Here is a 22282-nt window from a genome sequence, read left to right on the forward strand (position 1 = left end):
ACATTTTCAGACATGCACTATCTCAAAAACAAAATAAATGTATTACCCATCCTCTCTTTTCAAGAAGCTATGGGAAAATGTGCTCCACCAAAATAAAAGTACAAATCAAGAAAGATGATGACGTGACACAGGAAATTAGTTCAAAAGAGAAGAGGAGTAAAGGGATTCCTAGGAGGATGGTGAACAGACATTCCAAAATGCTAGCTGGAATCTGGACCAGACTGGAGAAGAGTGAATCTAAAAGGACATGCCTCTCCCTGTTAGGACCATGATCCCCACTGCTTTGGCACAGTCTTTTTTTTTTTTTTTTTTTTAAACACCTGGAGAAATGTTCTGGAGAGACTGGTCCAGATACAAATCTAGTGATCTTAACAATTTGCTAATAAATTCCTTATTCTTTCTTCCAGGTCCTGCTGCCTAAATCAGCTGTGGACATTTATTCATTTTACCAAAGTGTTCTGTTTTCACTGACTTCTGTGAGCTGGAACAAGCTTAGCAGCAAGAAACCCAGGGTAATTCATGCCACTCCCACTGATCACGTGGTTAGTACCTGCTTTGCATTACAGTCCTTGCAAATGTATGGACTGTGGTGAGCCTCATGGTCTCTCCTTCTGAATACACCAGAAAGCCCCTTATAAAGTCCCAGGATGCAGAAGACTGTCAGATTCATCTTTTCCTAGACACCTTTACCTAACAGTGGTGATCACGCTCTCCTCACACAACTAGCTTTGTATTTGCCGCCCACATTTTAAAAATCTATATAATATTTAGGGCTACATATAGTTATATATACACACACACTCTATCATTAAACTATCAAAACTCTGAAGAAAACCAAGGGAATGCATAACCCTAAATTCTAGATGATTTACCTGTGAAGAGGGGAGCCACGAAGAAGTATGACAAGACTCAGCAAACGCAGGAGGATTCTATTAGGTTGGTGCAAAAGTAATCATGGTCTTTGCCACTAAAAGTCATGAAAAAAACTGCAATTGCTTTTGCACCAACTTAGTAAATTCTATTTCATAACCTTGGTGGAGGATTCAAGGGTTAGGTTTTTTTCTGTTGTTCTTTGGACTCTACATTTTACAGATAATTTCACATGCAGAAAATAAAAGGAAAAGAAATAAGCCCACTCATATAGAAATGGTTGAAGTGTAAATTGGAACAAACTTCCTGGCTGACTTCTTGGCAACAAATATCAAAAACCTTAAAATTGGCCATGCTTTTTAAGCCAATAATTCTTCTAGGAAATAGTCTGTGAAAAGTTGGACACTGTGCAAAGTATACAGATTTGCTAAATCAGAAACAGTGAAAACTTAGGAGCCCAAAATACCCTATCTTGCAGAATTTATTAAAATAAGTGGGATATTCATGCAATTGACCATTATGCAGTCATGACATGCGGCTGTTTACTGACATGGGTAAAGTCGACATTATACTGAAATTTACTTCAAATATGCATAGGCCATGTGATATGTACATTCATGCACGGGTTGAATCTGCTCCCCAGGGATGGTTAGTTGATATTTGAAGAATCTTGTTCAGAGCAAGCACTCCACAAATCTGTGCTTTAGAAGCAGCTACTACAAGTACTTCAATGAGAACTATTTCCATTAGTATCGGGTTTGCTAACTAGCAAAAGAGATACTCAAAATATTTTATTGTTGGTAAAATGTACAGACACATCTGCTCTTGCATTAATAGGAGTATGATAGAAATCACAAGAGCAGTTAGCAAGAATATTTTAGTGTCTGCCTCTAGTAAACTTGTCATGAAAGGACCTTCAAGTACCTAAAAGAAACGAGCTTGGTACATCACCAAGTTTTGCAAGAACGGATTTTATGACTCTTTATGGTCACTTGCTAAATGTGTGTGTATCATTTTGGGTTCTTCAGAGAAGCAGATGCCAAGACAGAATTATTGCAGAAAATTTATTGGTAGAATATCCAAGAAGGACAAGGAGAGGGAGCTGAAGAAGGCAAGAAGAAGCTTAAGACCATAATAAAGTTCTAACACTTGTAAAAGAGTCGAGGAAGGAAGAGCAAGTGGGAAGAGTCTCAGATTAGAGTGGGGTTCCAAGAAAGCTTCAGCCTGACCAGTGGAGAAGTTGTATGCCAAGGTCATAAAAGAGAGGAGTCAATACTTACCATAAGGGACCTGCATTAATAACCCCAAGTGTGCTCAGTGATTGGCTGGGAGCAGCCATGGGAAGCATGACCTGAGTGTAAATGAAGCAGTAGATTCAGAGGTTCAACAGCTTGCACTGCCCGTCAATTATGCTCCCAGAGCAGGAGGCTGAGTATTTTCACAATTGCTATAGTGACTGGCAGAACTCAGACTGAACCGAAGCACTTAGTAGAGACTATGAGTGCCCTTACAGATAATCTAATCAATGGAAACAACATAACTAACAAAAAGAACCTGATGACTGTAAAATGGCCAAATTAGCTTAAATCTATTTTCAACAATATAGCTAAGGTAGGTGAGGGTTTCAGTGTGAATATGGCATGACTATTATCCTCTGTAGCTATCACTACAATTTCTTTTAGGGTCTTTGCCTCTTTCCCATCCAGGCCCTCATATTCTGAACTACCTCATCAAGGCATGTTCCTGAGGTACCATAAATAAGAAATAAACAGGAATTTCGGATGTGGGAAGGTAAGAAGAGAAGAGAGAAGGAACAGAGAAAGAGCATAGGAACCAGGTAGTCAGTGGTCAAAGAACTTAGGGCTGCCTTGTGAGTGATGTTGTATGTGTTTGGGAGAATGGAGCTATTTGCAAAGTGGAGATAAGGAAATAGCTACAAAATGAAAGAAATGAGATGTCATAACCAATGCTGACAAAGAGACAAAGATAAATATATATCTCTGAGGAATTCCAGGAATCTTGGAGAATGCACTTCCATATGGTGTAGGATGGAAGTAAAGCTGATCTAAAGTAGGTTGTAAGAAGCAAGATCAACACAACTTATATCTTAGTTAAAGACAGACACAGACAAAATACATGTGGGTAGGAAAATATTTGACAGCATGAATAAGATGTTAGTGTTGTTTCTTTACACGATAGAGTTGTGGATGATTTTTTTTCTTCTCTATTTTCTAATTTTTCCTCAATGAACATGAATTAGTATAATATGAAGAAAAAGATGTTGGGAGAAAAGGAAAATAATTTGGGTGACTGCGTATTTCCAGGAATTAGACTGAGCATTAGCTAAGTGCAGGCATTGTTTTCAGCACAGTTTCCAACATAATTGGTGAATTATAAGAGGACTCCATGGAGAAGGTCAGTTTACCCTGTAACCCATGGATGGATGGATGCACTTTGCAGCTAACGCGTCCTGGTAGACATATTTAGGAGACCATGTTTGTCAAAGTAGAATTTTTAGTTAGGATTTTATCCATGGCCATTGATGATGACTGGCTATACCCTCCATGAAAAGCTATCGTCTAGAACCATTCTACTCTGCTTTGTAATGAGGTCTGAAGAAAAATATTGTTCCATAAGGACCAAATTCAAAATCGGCTATAGTCAAAGCTAATACTAATTTTTTTTTCTTTTCTTTTTTTTTTTTTTGAGACAGAGTCTCGCTCTGTCACCCAGGCTGGAGTGCAGTGGCATGATCTCAGCTCACCGCAACCTCGGCCTCCTTGGTTCAAGTGATTCTCTGCCTCAGCCTCCCGAGTAGCTGGGATTACAGGCATATGCCACCACACCCGACTAACTGTGTATTTTTAGTACAGATGGGGTTTCTCCATGTTGGTCAGGCTGGTCTCGAATTCCCGACCTCAGGTGATCCACCCGCCTCAGTCTCCCAAGGTGTTGGGATTACAGGTGTGAGCCACCACGCCCGACAGTATTTTCTTTAATAAGTAATCTCCCGGGCCAGGCACAGTGGCTCACGCCTGTAATTCCAGCACTTTGGGAGGCTGAGGTGGGCAGATCACAAGGTCAGGAGTTCGAGGTCAGCCTGACCAACACAGTGAAACCTTGTCACTACTAAAAATACAAAAATTAGCCAGCCATGGTGGCGTGCACCTGTAATCCCAGCTACTCGGGGGACTAAGGCAGGAGAATCACTTGAACCTAGGAGGCGGAGGTTGCGGTGAGCTGAGACTGCACCACTGCACTCCAACCTGGGTGACATAGTGAGACTTCATCTCAAAAAGAAAAAAAAAAAAAAAAAAAAAGAAGTAATCTCCTTACTATCCTAGGCCACCTCACCCTCTTACAGATTTGATTAATCAGGATTCTATTAGTAAACTTACATCCTGCCTATGTAAAATAATAAAGCACCAACCTCAAGGGCTGGGACATCTAGATGTTCCCTTCTTCCCTCACTGCTGTTCACTCCTCCACTTGCCTGCCTAATTTATAAAGCCTGTATATCCATCATTAATCAGCAACAGCTGGGACTTTAGACCGCACTGCTAGAGGATGATGAAGAATATGTGTATACTTTTAAAAATCCTGGTTGGAAATGTCACAGAGATCCTAGTTGCACACCGTATATCCACTTCCACAGACTCGTTAAGCTCTATCCTTGGATTAAGCTGGATCACAGGAAGAATATGTGCTGTCACTGGCCACAGTGTCTTCCTATAAAGACAAAAGGCTCCCCTTCTTCCATGTAGACCCTGCCTCCTACCATGGTACATGATTTGGTGAGAAGAACCAGGACTGGATTGCAATTTCTATTTACCCCATGAGCCTAGTACACTGTTCAATCTTGGTAACTGTCCATGACAGCCATGATTTTTGTGCTCAGAAGACATTAACTTAGTCCCCTGAAGAAATCCTGTCACTAAGTCATGCTTCACCTCTAAACTTTTTCTGTCCTCCTATCTCTCCAGCCATATTTGTTGAGGGTCTTAGTGGACCAATGTTCACAGCTTTTTGGATTTCATGGACCAGTTAAATTCCTAAAGAAAATGGTTTTCGGGAACTGACATAGGGTTGCCAAGTTTTATTTGGAAAAAAAAAAAAAAATAGGGCCTAAAGTGTGCAGTTTAATAAGCATAGTAATATCAAAATAAAAGCCAATATTTCTGGAGAAATAAAAGCTGTTTACCTAAATCCATAATTTTCCTTTCATAAAGTAAAGCTTAATCAGTGCATTGGGATGTGGTTGACCTAGCTGTCACTTTCTGCCTTTCTAGCATCCTCTGGGCCACACTCTTCCTAGGTACACCAGTTGTCTGCAGGTTCTCCAGCCGACGCCATCACTTCTCTTAGTCTCTGAACCTGGGTGATGCCTTTTAATCTTTCAGGTCTCTGACTGGGGAGTCAAGGAATGATTCTAAGTCAGAGACATTTAAGCAAATTTAGGAACTGTTACTTTTCCATAAATGATACAAAAGCAAAGCATAATTAGTTATATATCAATAGATTTAATATTTATCTTGCCTACTAGACTGTGAGCTTCATGGGAACAGCATTCATGCCTATGTAGTTTTGCCTCTGGCACCTGACCCAGTATCTGGCCACCTTAGTACTTGTTTTTAACCAGAGGAACTTTTTCCCTTCTTTCTGAATATTAAAGATTTTATAATTTGTTTCTCACCTTGCCCTGTTTCCAAGAATCTTAGACACAGGATTATACTTCATCACAGCAACTATGTTGACTTTTCTGGCTGGAATATTTACTTTTTCCTCTTTCATCTTTTTTTTTTCATTTTTTTTTTTTTTTACTGTTTGTCATAAGCTGTTTCAAATTTCAGAAAGATGTAGGGTGTAAATAAATAAATAAAAGCCTTATAATGCAATAGCTCACCTGTTCCTGAAATAAAATGCTGACATTTCAAATGTTCCTTATTGTAAAGGTTAGATGACTAAATATATTCCTCTTCTGCTACCTTAGATTACCCAAATAAACATCCAACACATATAAACTACACAAATAGATCAGGCTTGTGAAGGAGGTAGACGTTTGAAAAATCAAGATAAAAGAAAACGCAAGGCATAGCATTCTAGCTTAAAAACAAACAACCATAAGAAAACCACCACATATACTTCTATTTATGCTTATTATATGCCCTTTTAAAATACCAAGAAAAGCCAGCTGCCAGCTGGGGTGCTTTCCAAAGATTTTGAACAAGCATCATGACTCTATTCTCCCATGAGGCTTCTATAGGTCTGCTCTTAACATCCTAAATGGATTACAGTAGCTATCTCTAGTTTGGTAAATAATACTTAAAACTGGGCCAAGCATGAATAAAGCTTCAAATTCTGATTATTTTCTAATAAAGAGGACTTAGCACAAAATATACAGAAGGCAATATATCCTAATTGGCTTAATGACTCCTTTAAGACATATATCACCTGCAATGATAGGGTAATTGCTCTGAGAAAGTACACTGACATGGACCCTGGACACACATTAGGCTATAAGAGACTGTATTCCCCATTCTATGGAATGGGAACCATCTTGGTCATATCTGAGGATTCTCCAGTAGCTGAAGTTCTTGTCTGCAAAGCTGCAGGGCTCAATCAGCAGGTACAGCACTTTTATGGAGCACCCAGGGCTCAGCTCTGAACTCAAGGCTCTTCTAAGGGCAGAGAGGCAAGAGGATGCACCCCCGGCACACACTTGCTGAGCCCCCTTGAATTTAATTTCACAGGGTGAGAACCTCTGATAAAATGTTTAACGTGGGTACAAAAGCACCATTTGCCACCCATCTGGGAAAATAAGGGTGTTTGTTCTTCCGAAGAGCTGAAAAGAAGTTTTGGCCCAGAGCTTGATATCTTGCTTAGTAGGCACAGCAAACTTTCTAGTCAGATAAGTAGCGGAAAAAATCCCAATTCAGAGTGGCAGGCTTCTTCCACAGTGGTGACACCTGAGCCTCGGGGTCAACTCAGTGGGTGTTTTAGCAGGAAGCAGCGAGAGCGTGGGCTCTGGAGCCAGGCTTGGCTTTGACTTACGGCTCCAAAATTTACAAATGAGATGACTCATAATACGATATCTTTCAACTGTTTCCTCCCTGGTGAAATGGAGGTTCAAGGTGGCAGTGGATAAAAATAATGTATTTCATCCTCATATCAACCGATGAAGTAAAATGTCTGGCTCTATAATAGGTACACAAATATTTGTTCACATCTTACCACCGTCTCCTCACCCTCCCCTGTCTTTTCAGCTGTCCTTTTGACTGGGGAGGTTGCAGGTGACATGGAGAGAAGAGCCGTGGTGTGGCCAGGCCCATCCCTGAGGCATCTGGGGTCAGGAAAACCCCTCCCCATCCCTGCCAACCTTCCTCACTGCCCAACAATATTCTTATCCTATTTAAAAACTGGGAAGCAATTAATTTCGATAACTTCAAGAACAGATTCAAAAGGGGAAGGAATCCACAAAATGGAAAAAAAGGTCAGCCTAAGGATGTAGGAGTGGGAAAAGTTTTTTTTTTTTTTTTAAGAGACAGTATAGGATCATGGATTTGCCTTGCTCCTCCTGACAAGAGTAGGTGCTCACAAGAATATGGAATGCAGTGCTACAGTTGTTCCCCCAGTCTCCTCCATCTCTTTCTCCTTTGACCTCTTTCTCTGTATCAGGTATTCACAGGCACAACTCTTAGTACAGCAGATTGCCAGTTTGCTAGTGTTCGTGTGCACAAAGATAAAAAAAAATCAATCTGAACTCCACATAGCAGAAGTAAAGCTATATACAATTATGCAGCATCACGGTGTGTACTAGAGTTAATGCTAGGAATGATGGAACTCAGAAGAGAAAGTCATACCTCCTCTCTGAATTGACTGTAGTCCCCAAAGATAATTAAATTGTGCATTTTAAATGAAGAAGGATTTAGTTGGGGTCTGGAGATAAAAAGGAGGGGCTCTGATGAAGTCATCATAACCCTGAAAGACATATGCTCAGAGTTCAATTCCTGAACACTCTTGGCTTCGATTTCCACACTAGTAAGTTAGGACTGACTTGCCCAAGGTCACAGAGGTTAATGTCTATGTGGCAAAGAGTCAGACCTTACTCCAGATCCAGACTTTTCACTACCCCATGGGTATAACTACAGGTAGGGTCGATACGGGACACCCGTTGTGAAGTAGGACTTCAACCTACTTGGTCCACCTTTTACTCCAGCCACATGGTAGCAGTCAGTTCTGTGAAGGTTTTAACCAAGCAGCTACAGGGGCAGTCAGTGGCACTTTGCCTTGATGCTGCACCACTGCCCAAAGAGCTCTGAAGCGGAGATTGAGAGCACCACAGGAATCCTCTCAGCACCCCCACAACACATGCACACACAACCCAGAAACAGAGGAGGTAACATCCGTGGGGGCCCTGGAGAGGGTGAATAAATGCTTCCACTCCTTGCTCTTGTTGAATGGTTCTGAAACATATTTCCTAACGTTCTCCAGAAAACCCCCCAGGATTGAGCATAGTTCCCAATGGTCGGGATCCAATCAATAACACATCTGTGTTGACCTTCCCTCATTGCTGGTTTCACTCCCCCTGAATCACAGTAGTCCTGCCCATGGGTATCACAAGACTGCCCACACCAGCCTTTTTCCAAAATAAAGAATTGTGCATGACTCAAGCCTGAGAAAAACTGTCTTTATATAATTATCTCACAGAATGTATATTTCTAGTCTTAGAACAGACTTGCATTTCTAACTACCCCACAGGTATCGATACTCTTGAAAACTCTCGGAATGCCACATTACACTGGTCAGAAGTACAGCATTGTCCTTTTGCCAGGAAAACTAGCCTCTCCAGACCTTAATTTGGGTAAGGCACCACTTTTCGCCTTAATTTCAAAACGTTGAGTCCTCCCACAACTGTTCGTTCCTCAAGAATGTTCAGCTGTTACGTTTTTTTAGTTTCGTCATCACTATATTGAAGCTGTGTTCACAACCTCCATTTCCCCATCTTACCAGATTAAACAGATTTTCTCCATTCCCTCTGTAAAATATACGCTTAGTTCAGGTTCCCTTGAGGCAGAGCCAGAAATGGTGAATATCATGCAGTGGAATCACTGAGGGTGAGCTTTCAGGAGAAAACTGTAAGGAATCAAGGAAGTAGGACAGAGAAAGGGAAGATGCCAAGCAAAAAATGAGCTTGGCTGAGATCTGGTCTCTATCTCATAGCATGAGGAGCACTGGAACCTGAGTGACACCACAGACTTGCTCACCCTTGCCGCAAGGGGCCAGCTTGTCCTCAAATCAGTCTGTCGTTGGGCATGGGCTGCCCCCGGGGAAACATCATAGCTTCCCAGGCATCTCTGGGCAAAGGTAAGTCTCTGGAAAAGAGTGCATACAAAAGTCATTAGCAGCCAGCACTCACAGCAGCTGGAGTTTGAGTGCACCTGCCTAGAAAAGGGGATCTGGGCAGGACATCAACAGGACCTACTGTTCATACTGATCCCCATCCCTTGACATAGCTAGTAGTCTACAAGGTCCAGCCAGGGAGTAGAAACACCACAGGTTTTTGATAAAGAAGAAATTTATTATCTTACAGAAACTTGGCCATGTGGGTGATAGCTGGGAAGCAAAATAGCGGTGAGTGAAGCAATCCAGAAATTAGCAGTAACAAAGAAGCTGCTACAACCCACAAGGCTGGAGGGACAACAGAAGAAGGTATTGTTGGCAGTCAAGATTGTCTGGGGGGATTTAGAGCCACTAAGAGGATGCAGAAGAGAGGCAGCCTCTGCCAGGACACCTCAGGAAGTGAGAATGGTGAGTAGGGGGAACGTGGCGTCTTCCCTCCCCTCTCCTTCAGCCCTCCCGTTTTCTGCCTGTGCCTGCCATTGGCCGAACATACACAGAAGCCAGAGGGAAAGGCAGTCTGGGAAATGTGGTTTCTTGCAATGTGGCAGAAAAGAGAACAAAAACTGTTAAGCAGGCACTGACACACCGCTACAGTACATCTGCACACTTCCGTTCATACCAAGTGAGTGATATGCTTACCAAAACATCTGTGTTTTGTCCATTTTCTCTGCTATTATGTAGAGTAGACTAGTTTGGGGACATAGACATCTCTTTAGATTAAAATAGAAGTAATCAAATCTATGTCAGGCCCTAGTTACTGCAATCAAATGTGTATATACCATGTGTGGTTTCTCCAGCTCAGTTTCTAGTTCTCAACTATGGAAAAGACCAATCTTGAAAGCTACACTCTTTCTCGTGCCCAATACCCAACCTTAAATCTAGGAAAAGGGATAAGCTTTTTCTAGAGCTTCGCTCTAGAAAAGTTGGAGGATTTTTGAAGGTAGTATCAAGAATCCAGCTCATTTCATCCGTAATTTTGGCACAGGCTGATTTACCAGGATGCTCTTCTCACTTGAATCTCTATGTTCTCCTTCTTATATTTGGGTAAATAATACCTAATGCTTGATATTACACGATGTTTTCAAAATGTTAGCCGTCACTTTAAATATTTCACTGTGCACTAAATAAGTAAGCATTAAACATAGGTCCAAATTTAGTTGGCATATTTACATGTGTCTTTAATTATTATTTGTCAAGTTGTGCCAGTACTTGGGATTACTCAAGAGGCAGGTTAGACAAAGGCCATCCCAAGGGGCTTAACAAAATGATTACAGGCTTATTAGAAAACACAGAAAGACAAGCTTCCCAGGCATTGTTCTCTACAACTTGCAAATCACACTGCTGAAAAAAGACCATAAGTTTGTTATGAGTAGAACAATTTCTAATACCTAAGTACCTATGCTACATACAGACACATACCCCTATTTACACTTGGTAAAGTGAGAAACAACAGATTTCTGTAAATGTTCTTAATTCTGTATTTCTTTAAAACAACATGGAGGGTCTATAAGTTATAACCCTCTACTAGATTTATAGTGCATTTTGGTGAAGGGTAAAAGCTTATGCAAAAAATAGTATTTTTGTGTAGGAATATCTGCATACATTTGCCAAAACTTCATTTGTGCTAAAGATGATGACTGAATATGTCTTTTAAATGTTGTATTAAAAATTTTCTGTTCAAGGAATTTATACACATAGAGTAAAATATAGTATAGCAAGTACTCACACCTTCCCCAAATCCAATTCTCAATGGTCTCTCAAGCTTTCAAATCAGCCTTGAGATGCACCAGAAGGGCATCCAGTTCTATAAGTGCTGAGATGAGAAATCAAATCCATAATCATAACAAACAAGCAAATTTATTCTCACTGCCAATGTGGATGTGGGATGCAGTTCAGTTTCAGTGATTAATGACTTGTGAGAATCAGAATTCAGATCATTATACTATGAACATTTCTCTTGATAATCCAAATGAATTACTCTGACTTGCCAAGAAATTTCAAAAAAATTAACAATTAAACCAGCTGACTTTTTCCAATAAGAGGGGAACAATATGTCATTAACCTCTACAGAATATGATGGATGAAAATAACACAAACATATTAACAGATATTTTTGATGAATTTTGAATTCTTTGGGTATTTTTCCCCTGAAGGTAATATGTAAAATGTATAATTGCTTTTTATTCATGTAAGACTTATTTTTCCTATAAATATCAAAACTGGGACTAACATAACATCTTTTATTAATTTAGCCTAAAATTTCTCTCTGGAAAAATATTTTTTCTCTGATCTAGATAAATATAAACAGTATAAGAATACAAATTTGAGGAGTCATGAGGAGGAGAAAGAAAGAAAGTGCTAATTTTTAAAAAGTAGGGCTATGTCAAAAGGACACAGGCATCAACTTCAAACAGCCCGTAATGACCAAAGCTAGAAATTTTAAGCAGCAAAATAAATTATAATATTGGATTATAACCCAAAGAATAAAAAAATCCATGTAATATAAATAATCCACTAATGTGCATAAATGGTTGAATGCATACCTTTTTTTCCATACCAAATAATTTCAAATAATATATATACACATACTACCTGCCTCCAAGAGGTGGGGCAGCTTAATTCCCCTCCCCTTGAGTGTGGGCTGGATTTAGTCATTTAGTTCTAACAACCAGAGAATGGGGGAAAAAATAGTAATTTTATAATGGAAAACCCTGACAGACATTACTTTAACCATGTGATTGATATTAACATTATCAGTAAGTCATGTTGTTATTATGTATCCCTACACATGATAATGGCACTACACCTGTGTAGTACTCTGCCACAAAACCCACAACCGCAGTCTAATAATGAGAAAAAGATAAGACAAAGCCAAATTGAAGACAGTCTGCAAATTACCTGACCATTATACCTCAAAACTGTTAAGGTCACAAAAAAAAACGAAAAAGGAGAAACTTGCAGTTTGGAGAAGACTAAGAAGACCTAACTGGTACCAAAGCTATCTTAAGGAAAAAGAACAAAACTGGAGGAATCACATTACCTGATTTGAAATTATGCTACAGAGCTATAATAGTCAAAACAGTGTGGTACTTGCATAAAAACAGACACATAGACCAGTGTAACACAATAGAAAACCCAGAAACAAATCTACACATGTACAATAAATTCATTTTCAACAAAGGTACCAAGAACAGTCACTGGGGAAAAGATAGTCTCTTCAATATATGGGGCTTGCAAAACTGGATATCCATATGCAGAAGACTGAAAGTAGAACCCTATCTCTTGCCATATACAATAATCAAATAAAAGTGGATTAAAGACTTAAATCTAAGACCTCAAACCATGAAATGACTACAAGAAACACTGGGGAAAATCTCCAGGACATTGGTCTGGGGAAAAATTTCTTGAGTAATACCCCACAAGCACAGGCAACCAAAGCAAAAATGGACAAATGGGATCACATCAAGTTAAAAAGCTTCTGCATAGCAAAGGAAACAATCAACAAAGTGAAGAGACAACCCACAGAATGGGAGAAAATATTTACAAACTACCACTCTGACAAGGGATTCATCACCAGACTATATAAGGAGCTCAAACAACTCTATAGGAAAAAAATCTAATAATCCAATTTTTAAAAATGGGCAAAAGATTTGAATAGACCTATGTCAGAAGATGTACAAATGGCAAACAGGCATATGAAAAGGTGCTCAACATCACTGATCAGAGAAATGCAAATCAAAACTATAATGAGATATCATCTCACCCCCGTTAAAATGGCTTCTATCCAAAAGACAGGCAATAACAAATGCTGGCAAGGTTGTGAAGAAAAGGGAACTCTCATACCTTGTTGGTGGGAATCTAAATTAGTACACCACTATGAAGAAAAGTTTGGAGGTTCCTAAAAAAAATAAAAATTGAACTACTGTATGATCCAGCAATCCCACTGCTGGGTATATACCCAAGAGAAAGGAAATCAGTATATCAAAGAGATATTTGCACTCCTATGTTTGTTACAGCACTGTTTATAATAGCTAAGATTTGGAAGCAACATAAGTGTCCATCAACAGATAAATGGATAAAAGAAAATGTGGTACATATACACAGTGGAGTACTATTCAGCCATAAAAAAGAATGAGATCCAATTAGTTGCAACGACATGGATGGAGCTGGAGATTCTTATGTTAAGTGAAATAAGGCAGGCACAGAAAGACAAACATCATATGTTCTCACTCATTTGTGGGATCTAAAAATCAAAACCATTAAACTCATGGGTCTAGAGAGTAGAAGGGTTGTTATCAGAGGCTGGGAAGGGTAGTGGTGGTTGTGGGGAAGGTGGGGATGGTTAATGGGTACAAAAAATAGTTAGAAAGAATAAATAAGACCTATTATGTGATAGCACAACAGAGTGACTATAGTCAATAACATTAATTGTAAATTTTAAAATTATTTAGAGAGTCTAATTGAATTATTTGTAATTCAAAGGACAAATGCTTAATAGGATGGATACCCCATTCTCCGTGATGTGCTTATTTTACACTGCATGCATGTATTAAAACATTTCATGTATCTCATACATATATATATATATATATATACCTGTTATGCACCCACAAAAATTAAAATTGAAAATAAAAAAATAAAAGACCTAACTACTAAATGCATTGTGGTATTCTGGATTGGATCCTGAAATAGAAAAAGGAAGTTACTGGAAAAACTGGTGACCTTCAAATAGAATCTGTAGTTTAGCTAGTAGTATTGTACCATGCTAATTTCTTAAGTTTTGACAAATGAACCATGTATATAAGATGTTAACATAGGGGAAGCTGGGCAAAAGTTAACAAGAACTCTTTTTTTGTTTTTGAGACAGTTTTGCTCGTATTGCCCAGGCTGAAGTGCAGTGCCACGATCTTGGCTGACTGCAACCTCCGCCTTCTGGTTTCAAGTGATTCTCCTGCCTCAGCCTCCTGAGTAGCTGGGATTACAGGTGCCTGCCACCATGCCCGGCTAATTTTTGTATTTTTAGTAGAGATGGGGTTTCACCATGTTGGTCAGGCTGGTCTTGAACTCCTGACCTCATGATCCACCTGCCTCGGCCTCCCAAAGTACTAGGATTACAGGTGGGAGCCACCACGCGCAGCCAACAAGAACTCTTATGATACCTTCACAACTTTTCTGTAACTCTAAAATTATTCTAAAATAAAAATGGTTTATTACTCAGAACCAAATGAAAAAGCACAATGTATGCAAAGAGGTAGAATACAATAAAAGCAGTCTTAAGGAGAATTTAGTCAAGCATTTGTATTAAAAAGGAATAAAGGTAAGCATATATTAAATAAGTATAAAATCAAAGTTAGAAAAATTTTTTTAAAAAGGGTCGGGCAGATCACCTGAGGTCAGGAGTTCAAGACCAGCCTGGCCAATGTGGTGAAACCCTCTTTACTAAAAACACAAAAGTTAGCAAGGCATGGTGGTAGGTGCCTATAATCCCAGATACTTGGGAGGCTGAGGCAGGAGAATTGCTTGAACCTGGGAGGTGGAGGTTATAGTGAGCCGAGATCATGCCATTGCACTCTCGCCGGGGTGACAGAGGAAGACTCTGTCAAAAAAAAAAAAAAAAGAAAAATTCAAAAAAGTAGCAGGAAAATATAATAGTGGAAATAAAATAGAAAAAATATATGTATATACAATGGAAAACATTAAAGTCAAAAATTGATTAACAAGACTACAAATTGACAATAGACAAACCTCTGGTAAAATTAAGTGAGAAAATGTAGTATGATAAAAAAGTTGGCATAACTACAGATAAAGCAGAAATGTGAAAAGATAATATTATCAGCAACATTCTGCCAGTGGATTTAAAAACAGTTTTCTAAGAATCTTTCCTTAACTGAGATAAACACAAAATAGAAATCTTAAAGAGTCCTATAATTATTAAAGAAATTGGACAGCGGTTTAAAACCCTCACACACACACACACAGGGGGAGAGAGGGAGAGCTCGAGCAGGTCCAGATGGTTTTCCAGACACATTCTACCAAACTTCAAGGACAGTATTATTTAAACCCAGACAAAGACTGTATGAGGACAGAAGATAATCTATTTCACTCAGGAAAAGAGATATGAAAATCTGGACAAAATGTCGTAAACTACATCTAACCATATTAAAACAGATAATGTATTATGACTGCTAATCATGTCCTCCAAGAAGCAGACACCAAGATGGGACACGATGTTCAAGGGATAATAGTGAGGAAAATTCCTGTGAAGGATAAAGGGGGAAAGCAGAACTTTCCAACTGAGATGTTAAAGGAGAGAGGAAGGGCGGAAATGGAGTGAAAGGAACATCAGGCTTGCCGCAGTTCTAAGAAAGTTTTGTCAGATGACTGGCGAGCCCTGGCACCAAAGCCATCCATTAGAGAAGGCCCTTGTTAGCCTTGCCACTGTGCTCAATCACTGAGGGAATAATCGGTGGAGCATCGGCTGAGACAGTCATGGCCATGACACAAAGGTGGCGATGACCAGAGAGCAGCACCTAGAGCTGCAATGGCCCACACTGCCCGCAGCAGGAGATGTAAGCCCACATTTTCAGGGCTGCCACAGTGACCAAGTTGGATTTTCTCCAGGAATCCAAAGAATATTTAGCATTAGAAGATTTATAAATGTGATTTATCACATGTATCAGACCGAAGTCTTGTGTGCCTCAGATTCCCTTGGCTCAAATGTGTCACTGACCTTAACTGTCACTGTGAGGCTCTGTTGAGTCATTTGCCCTGAGAGTACCAAGCCTTCCTCCTTGGCCACCACCCAGAGCTGAGCCAACCAGGCACATACCTGGAGTGTCTGGTCCCTCCTGATACTTCTGGAATGGAATGGAACTCTATACAGCAGGGCATGGGACTTGGCACCCTGAGCTGCTATTAAAGGGACTAGATGATGACATTGGGATATATGGAGCTGTTTATTTCCTGTGAGGTAAATTTTAACCAGCAGGAGGGACTAGATCTGGGCAGATGAATCCCCCATCTTCTTTCCTCCCGTGGAGGACTTTGAGGCACAGTTTTCTATATTCTCATTCAGAAAAGTCCTTCACACTGATGAATGCTAGCTATGACCAAGAGAATTGCTGGGTGTCTGTCTGACTACTCGTGAAGCAGTAGCCAGCATGGTAATCTGTCCCTTTACAAAGCTGCCCATCTTCCCTTGCCTTGCTTCCGTTTTCCTTCTCTCTCACAGCCCTGAGTTTTTACCTCTCAAATAAAGCATAAGCATTTTAATCCTTGCTTCAGGCTCTGTTTTCTAGAAAACCCACGCTAAAAGCATATAAAGCAGATTAGAGTTGAAAAACCAATCTTCTGAATACATGCAGAAAAAAAAATAGATAATGTACAAAGTTATTGTAAATTCCTCATTTTGGAAATTTACTCATCATCATTGATGAGTAAAAGGCTTTAATGTGACAAAGAATATGTCTGAAAACGCTATAAAAACAGAATCTTCACTGGGGAAACATTAGAAATAGTCCCTTTAAAATCAATTATAAGGCAAGGATGCAAAATCAACCAGTAATCCTACTCAGGCAGCAAATATGACAACATATTGTAGCAATCATGAATAGTTTACTAATGTTACTATTTATACAGCTGTAGGCAGGGTTAAGTGAAACTAACAAGAATGATGCTGTACCCTCAAGACTAGCAACATGGACAAGTACCCTATCATCCTGGGCTGAAGGAACAATTTACCAAATCTAGAGAGATCAGGGATCTGCAGAACAGGCCGTTAGTAGGGAGGTGAGGCCCACTCTCAGACACAGTAAATCTGTGGTGTGTTGCTGAAGCCCTGAAAGCTCTAATATATTTGTAACAGATTGACTAGTTGTTCTTCAAAATTTCATATCCACCTAGAACCTCAGAATGGGAGATTATTTGAAAATAGGCTCTTTGTAGATGTAATTAAGGTAAAGACTGAGATGAAATCATACTGGGTTAGGCTGTGTTCTAAGTCTTATGAGAGGTAGGAAAAGACACATAGATGGCGGCAGAGACTGAAATTATATTGATACAAGGCAAGGAACACCAGGAGTCGCCGGAAGCTGGCAGAGGCAAGGAAGGATTCTCCCCTAGAATCTTCAGAAGTGTGGGTCTGCCAACACCTTGATTTTGGACTTCTAGCCTTCAGAACTATGGGAGGATGTGTTTTTCTTAATTTAAGCCACCATATTTGTGGTAGTTTGTTAAAGGAGCCTGAGGAAACTAATACAATGCCTAAATTTGGAGAGAAATCTTTCTTCTTTCTTTCTTGATTGGGGAGTAGTAGGAAACAAATGGGAACATCAACAATGGCATTGATCATGACAATGGGAGCATAGCTTATACAATGATACATTGAACAGGGAGAAGTCACTCAAAACCCCAGTGCATTCCCCTTTAGAACACTACACACGTGTATACACACCCCCAACTAAATGCTGCAAACACTGGAATGTGATATTCAGTAGGTCCAAAAATGAAAGTCAGTTCGATTATCTAACAAAAAGTTTATTTCCACCTCTGCCAATAACTCAGCCTAAGCAAATGAGAGAACAAAACATACCCAGCCATCAGAGTCACCTGCTGTGAGGTGGTGGCAATGGTGGTTGCAATAATGGATTATAGGTCTCACACAAAATGAGAAAAAAAAATCAAGAGCCCATCGCACACCTACTGTGTCAGAACTGGTTTGATTACCTAGCTACTGACTGAGCAAAATAAAAAAACGACGTGCTACATAATATACACTATAGTCCAAAAGAGGTGGGGTACAGGAATGGCATGCAAATGACCAAAAAATAAAATAAAGCCCAACCTGGAATAAAACAGTTCAAAGAGCAGAAAGAAAACCTTCACTTATATTAGGTCTATACCCTCTAGAAAACATATACACAATAATTATATGTTTTATATTAGAAATTAATGCCCAGGATATGTACGCAACAAAACAAGTACTCAAAAACAAGCTAAACAAAATAATAGGATGAGAAGAGGATTGCAGACATGAGGAAACAAAATACGGACTAAAATTTCTAGAGATAACTAATAAGAACGTAGAGCTAGCAAAGTACAGAAGTGATATCACTGAAAGCCAAAGTAGAGGAAGATTTGTGATATCTTGATGAATTCAGCTTAAAGAGATGAATGCACTAGATGAAGTTGAGCTATAGAACATAAATTGAATGCAATTAGATGAGGTTACATTATAGCACATCAATGACACAGTATTAGGATAATTGATATTGGTCCCTGAAGTCAAGAACTTATCAAATCAAGGAGTTGATACACAAATAAAATATAAGAAAACTTTTCTAAAATGAAGACAGGATTGAATCTGTTGATCTAAAGTTTCCATAGTCTAGGAAAAGTTGATACAGAAAACTCAGAACCAAGACATAACTGAATTAAGCAGTTGAATGCCAAATAAGGGGAAGAAATATTTTACTTTTTTGCCTAAACAAGCAACAAAGAGGTGGGACATGGGTGGAGAAGAAAAAGAAGATGCTTTGACTTCCCCACGAAAGACAGCAGAGCATACTGATTCCAGGATTTTTTTAATTTGCTGTTAGTGTGTGCTGTTTTCAAGGAGAGAGCCAGCCCAGAACAGAAAAGGCAGCACCAGGAGGCTTTTCTAGTAAATGCCCTCAAGGGACTTCTTTTCTCCTCTCCCTTCCTACCTCTTCCCCCTTGACTTCAGAACTGTATTGCATAATCTCTCCCGTGAGTTAGGCCTCCAACAATAAAACTAGGAAAAGGCTCACTGCAACCTCCACCTCCCGGGTTCAAGCAATTCCCCTGCCTCAGCCTCCTGAGTAGCTGGAAGGAGAGTAAAGTAGCGTTTGCTAAAGCCCATGTAGCAAGGAAATACTAAGGAAGTGTTTCCAACTTGAATTGGGGAAAACAAAATGAAACTGAAAACTAATTCAAAAAAGTCAATTACTTGACTTGAAGACAGCTGAATATCTTGGATTGTCAGAATCAAGGAATCCCCACATGGAATTTGAACCAATCAAAGTGCAATTAGCAAGGGAAAATGTTGAGAGAGATGTTAGTCAATAAAATATCTGTCTCAGCATACTGTCAGGAGAATAAGGGGTAGGAGGTTGAACCCTGGATGGTAAAATATTCACAGGTTCCAGTAATTATGGTTTCCAGGTATTATGCTATTTCAGACCTGTTATCGAATGACTAACCCTCCTACTACAACAAAACAGAAAATGAAATCAGATATTTTCTCTTTCAAACTCATTTATATACCATGTTAAAGTCAGACTGTTTAATCTTCATGTTAATATTTATTTCCCTACTACAAAAATCAGATCTACGTAACTCACAAGTGTAACTTCTTGTATGAATTAGATGGTGAATATAAATAGCAACACAGAAATCAAATCTAGATTGTTACTTGTCTTATTTCCTAAACTATAGCACATCTCAACTTTCTTATAAAATGAGAATACCAACCCAATACCTCAGCTCAGTTATGTGGATTACCTTTTATATTGTACAGGCAGCACACAAACCACTGAGCTCATAGGCAATAGTTGGTAAATGCAAGTCACTCAGATGAAACCAACTTAGAAGCAGGAGAGAAACAATAGAAGAGTCAAGGTAGCGAGCAGGAAGAAGTGAAAACTAAAATGTGCTGCTTGGTTCCGAGAAGAAAGGAGGAGGCAAGATTACCTTGAGGCTGCTTGAGTTGAGGAAGAAAGGAGTAGAATCCTTATGAGAAAAGATTACAAGAATATGCCAAACAGATTGAAACTACCGTGGGCCACCCTCAAATTCCAAAAGGGAAAGAGAAACAAGGTAGTCTCTCAAATTAGCCTAGGGAAGAAAACAGGAATGTAAGAGACAAGGACAATTGAAATAATTGGGGGCAGGGGAGGAAAATTGTGGTGGTGAAAAAAATAAGGGGTAAGAATTGAATAGGAGTTACCTTAACAAAAAAGACTGCAAGAAGGTAATTCTAGAAGAAAGCAAATGCCTCAAAAACAACAAATGTGTTTGGAATCCTCAGAAAAGTAAATAAAAGTGGGAAAATAGAACCTATACATACTTAGTATTCAGTCATCTGTTTCTGCAGTCATGTCTCTGGAATTCACAGGGAAGACAAAAGAACAGTAAAAAGAAGAGGTAAAAAGCTTTTCAAAGACAGCTTGCAGAACTACGTCAGAGCATGCAACACTAAAAGCACAAGAATGAACAAGAATTAGAAATGTAATCTACAAAGCACACTTAGGATATAATGTTGTTTTGCATATAAAATAAAAAGCTAAATTCAATGGGGAAAATTGGTTTGGAGGGCCTCGGTCTCCTCACACTCAAATTTTAAGGAGACTAACTCCAAGATCAGAAGACATAAATTAGAAGAGATATTTGTGCATGTATAATTCCTTCCTTTCCAGTGTGAAAGGAAATTCTCTCATTTCATTGTACTGCTATGAAATATTTCAGCTGTGTTAGAAGCTAAACGTAAATATTTGATGTCATTAGTCATTTTTGATTACTCTCAATTCCAAGATTAAAGCACATTTAGATAAATATGACAGCATTATTAAAATAAAGTGTTTGGGAATTTAGATTTCTGTTACAAGCAATAAGAGCAATATCCTGGAACAAAGGAAATCTTCTGAGAAATATAACTGAGGCTTCTGGGAGCCTCTGGCCAGGTCTACCCAGGACATACATCACCAGGCCTCACGTTTCTGCTTTGCCTCCTGCGGGTTTACCTTATACACAACCTCGCTTCCCTCGTGGTAACGAAGTGGCTGTAGATGTTTCAGGCCTGACATCACACACCACTAAACTCAGATGAAAAGAACTGGAGCTTCACCAGCACTTCTCGTTAAGGAGAGAAGCTTATTTCCTGGAAGCCCCAGCAAACCATGTTTTTCCTATTATTGACTCACCTGGTTTATATTCCTAACCTACCCATCACTCTGGCTTTCCCTACCACTAATTGGTTTCTTCTAAGAGCACTATTTTAATAAATCACTTACACCTGAGTCTTTGATGCATCAACTCCTTGTGGTGAAATCCTTTCTATGAAACAAAGGTATGCAGTGAAACACCGTGGCAGGTTGTCCTTGAATTCCCTGGGCTGTTTCTTCCCACCCTGCCTCCTGTCTCTGCAAAAGCTGGTACTTCATGCTGTGAACAGGACGCTTGCTTACACATCTTCTCAGGCTTGCTTACTCATCTTCTCACACACTGTCTCTCCCAGGTTCTGTGATGCTTCCCCTCGACCCACCCAGCCTTCCCCTTCTATTGGTCCTTTCAAACCTCTTCCCTGTGGACTCTGAAAACGTCATTACCCAATAAACTGCCCGTTACCCACAGCCTGCTCAGATTCCTGCTGCTTTCCCGCCGCAGTGGGAATTCAATTCCCCCAAAGAACCATTTCCCCATCTCCTTTTTCTTAAGAAGAGTTGCTCATTTTACCATCTTCTCGCCACACTGGAATCTGAAAATAAAGCTGGCAATCTCTTCATCCAACTGTGCTCTTTCCAAGCCATTGCTTCTGTATCTTTAGGGATTCTGTATCTCACTGTGAGAATCGAAGTTTATTCTAAAGTGACCCTTGCTCCTACACGAAAGGGTACCTAGGGAGTGTCAACGGTATTTAAGCTGGATGGGGCATATATGGTTGGGTTAGAATATTATTTGTACCTTTATGGGTCTGAAATATTTAAGAAATGCTTATCACTTGAGTCATCTGAGCTTTTCTATGCCCCTTCCTCCTCTCTTATCTACTAAATTCTTACCAGCAAATCTAAAACTCTAGGAAGAAAAAGTCAAGAACTCCAAAACTAGTTACTTCTACTCCACTCAGTCTAGCATTTCCATGGATTCCTGCACTTATCACCCAGAACTCTCTGTTCCACCGCTGAACTTGCAAACTCAGAACATACTATCCCGATGGAATTCTTCATAATCTGACTACTCCTCTCCTTTCTCTCCTCCCACCACACTAACAAGATTT

General features: G+C 39.6%; 1 protein-coding gene across 7 annotated transcripts in view; it reads right to left on the reverse strand.

Moving 5' to 3' along the window:
• The window catches only part of HHLA2 (HHLA2 member of B7 family), a 76532-nt gene that overhangs the window by 51274 nt on the left and 2976 nt on the right, over positions 1-22282 (reverse strand). For 3 of the 7 annotated variants that reach the window (XM_077993953.1, XM_077993952.1, XM_077993956.1), the window contains exon 2: positions 9135-9242. The exons of the other annotated variants lie outside the window; for them this stretch is intronic. The gene's annotated coding sequence lies outside the window, so the exon portion shown is untranslated. The remainder of the gene's footprint in view (positions 1-9134; positions 9243-22282) is intronic. 7 annotated transcript variants of the gene reach the window in all.

This window comes from Macaca mulatta, chromosome 2, assembly GCF_049350105.2.
Source record: "Macaca mulatta isolate MMU2019108-1 chromosome 2, T2T-MMU8v2.0, whole genome shotgun sequence".
NCBI lineage: Eukaryota > Metazoa > Chordata > Mammalia > Primates > Cercopithecidae > Macaca > Macaca mulatta.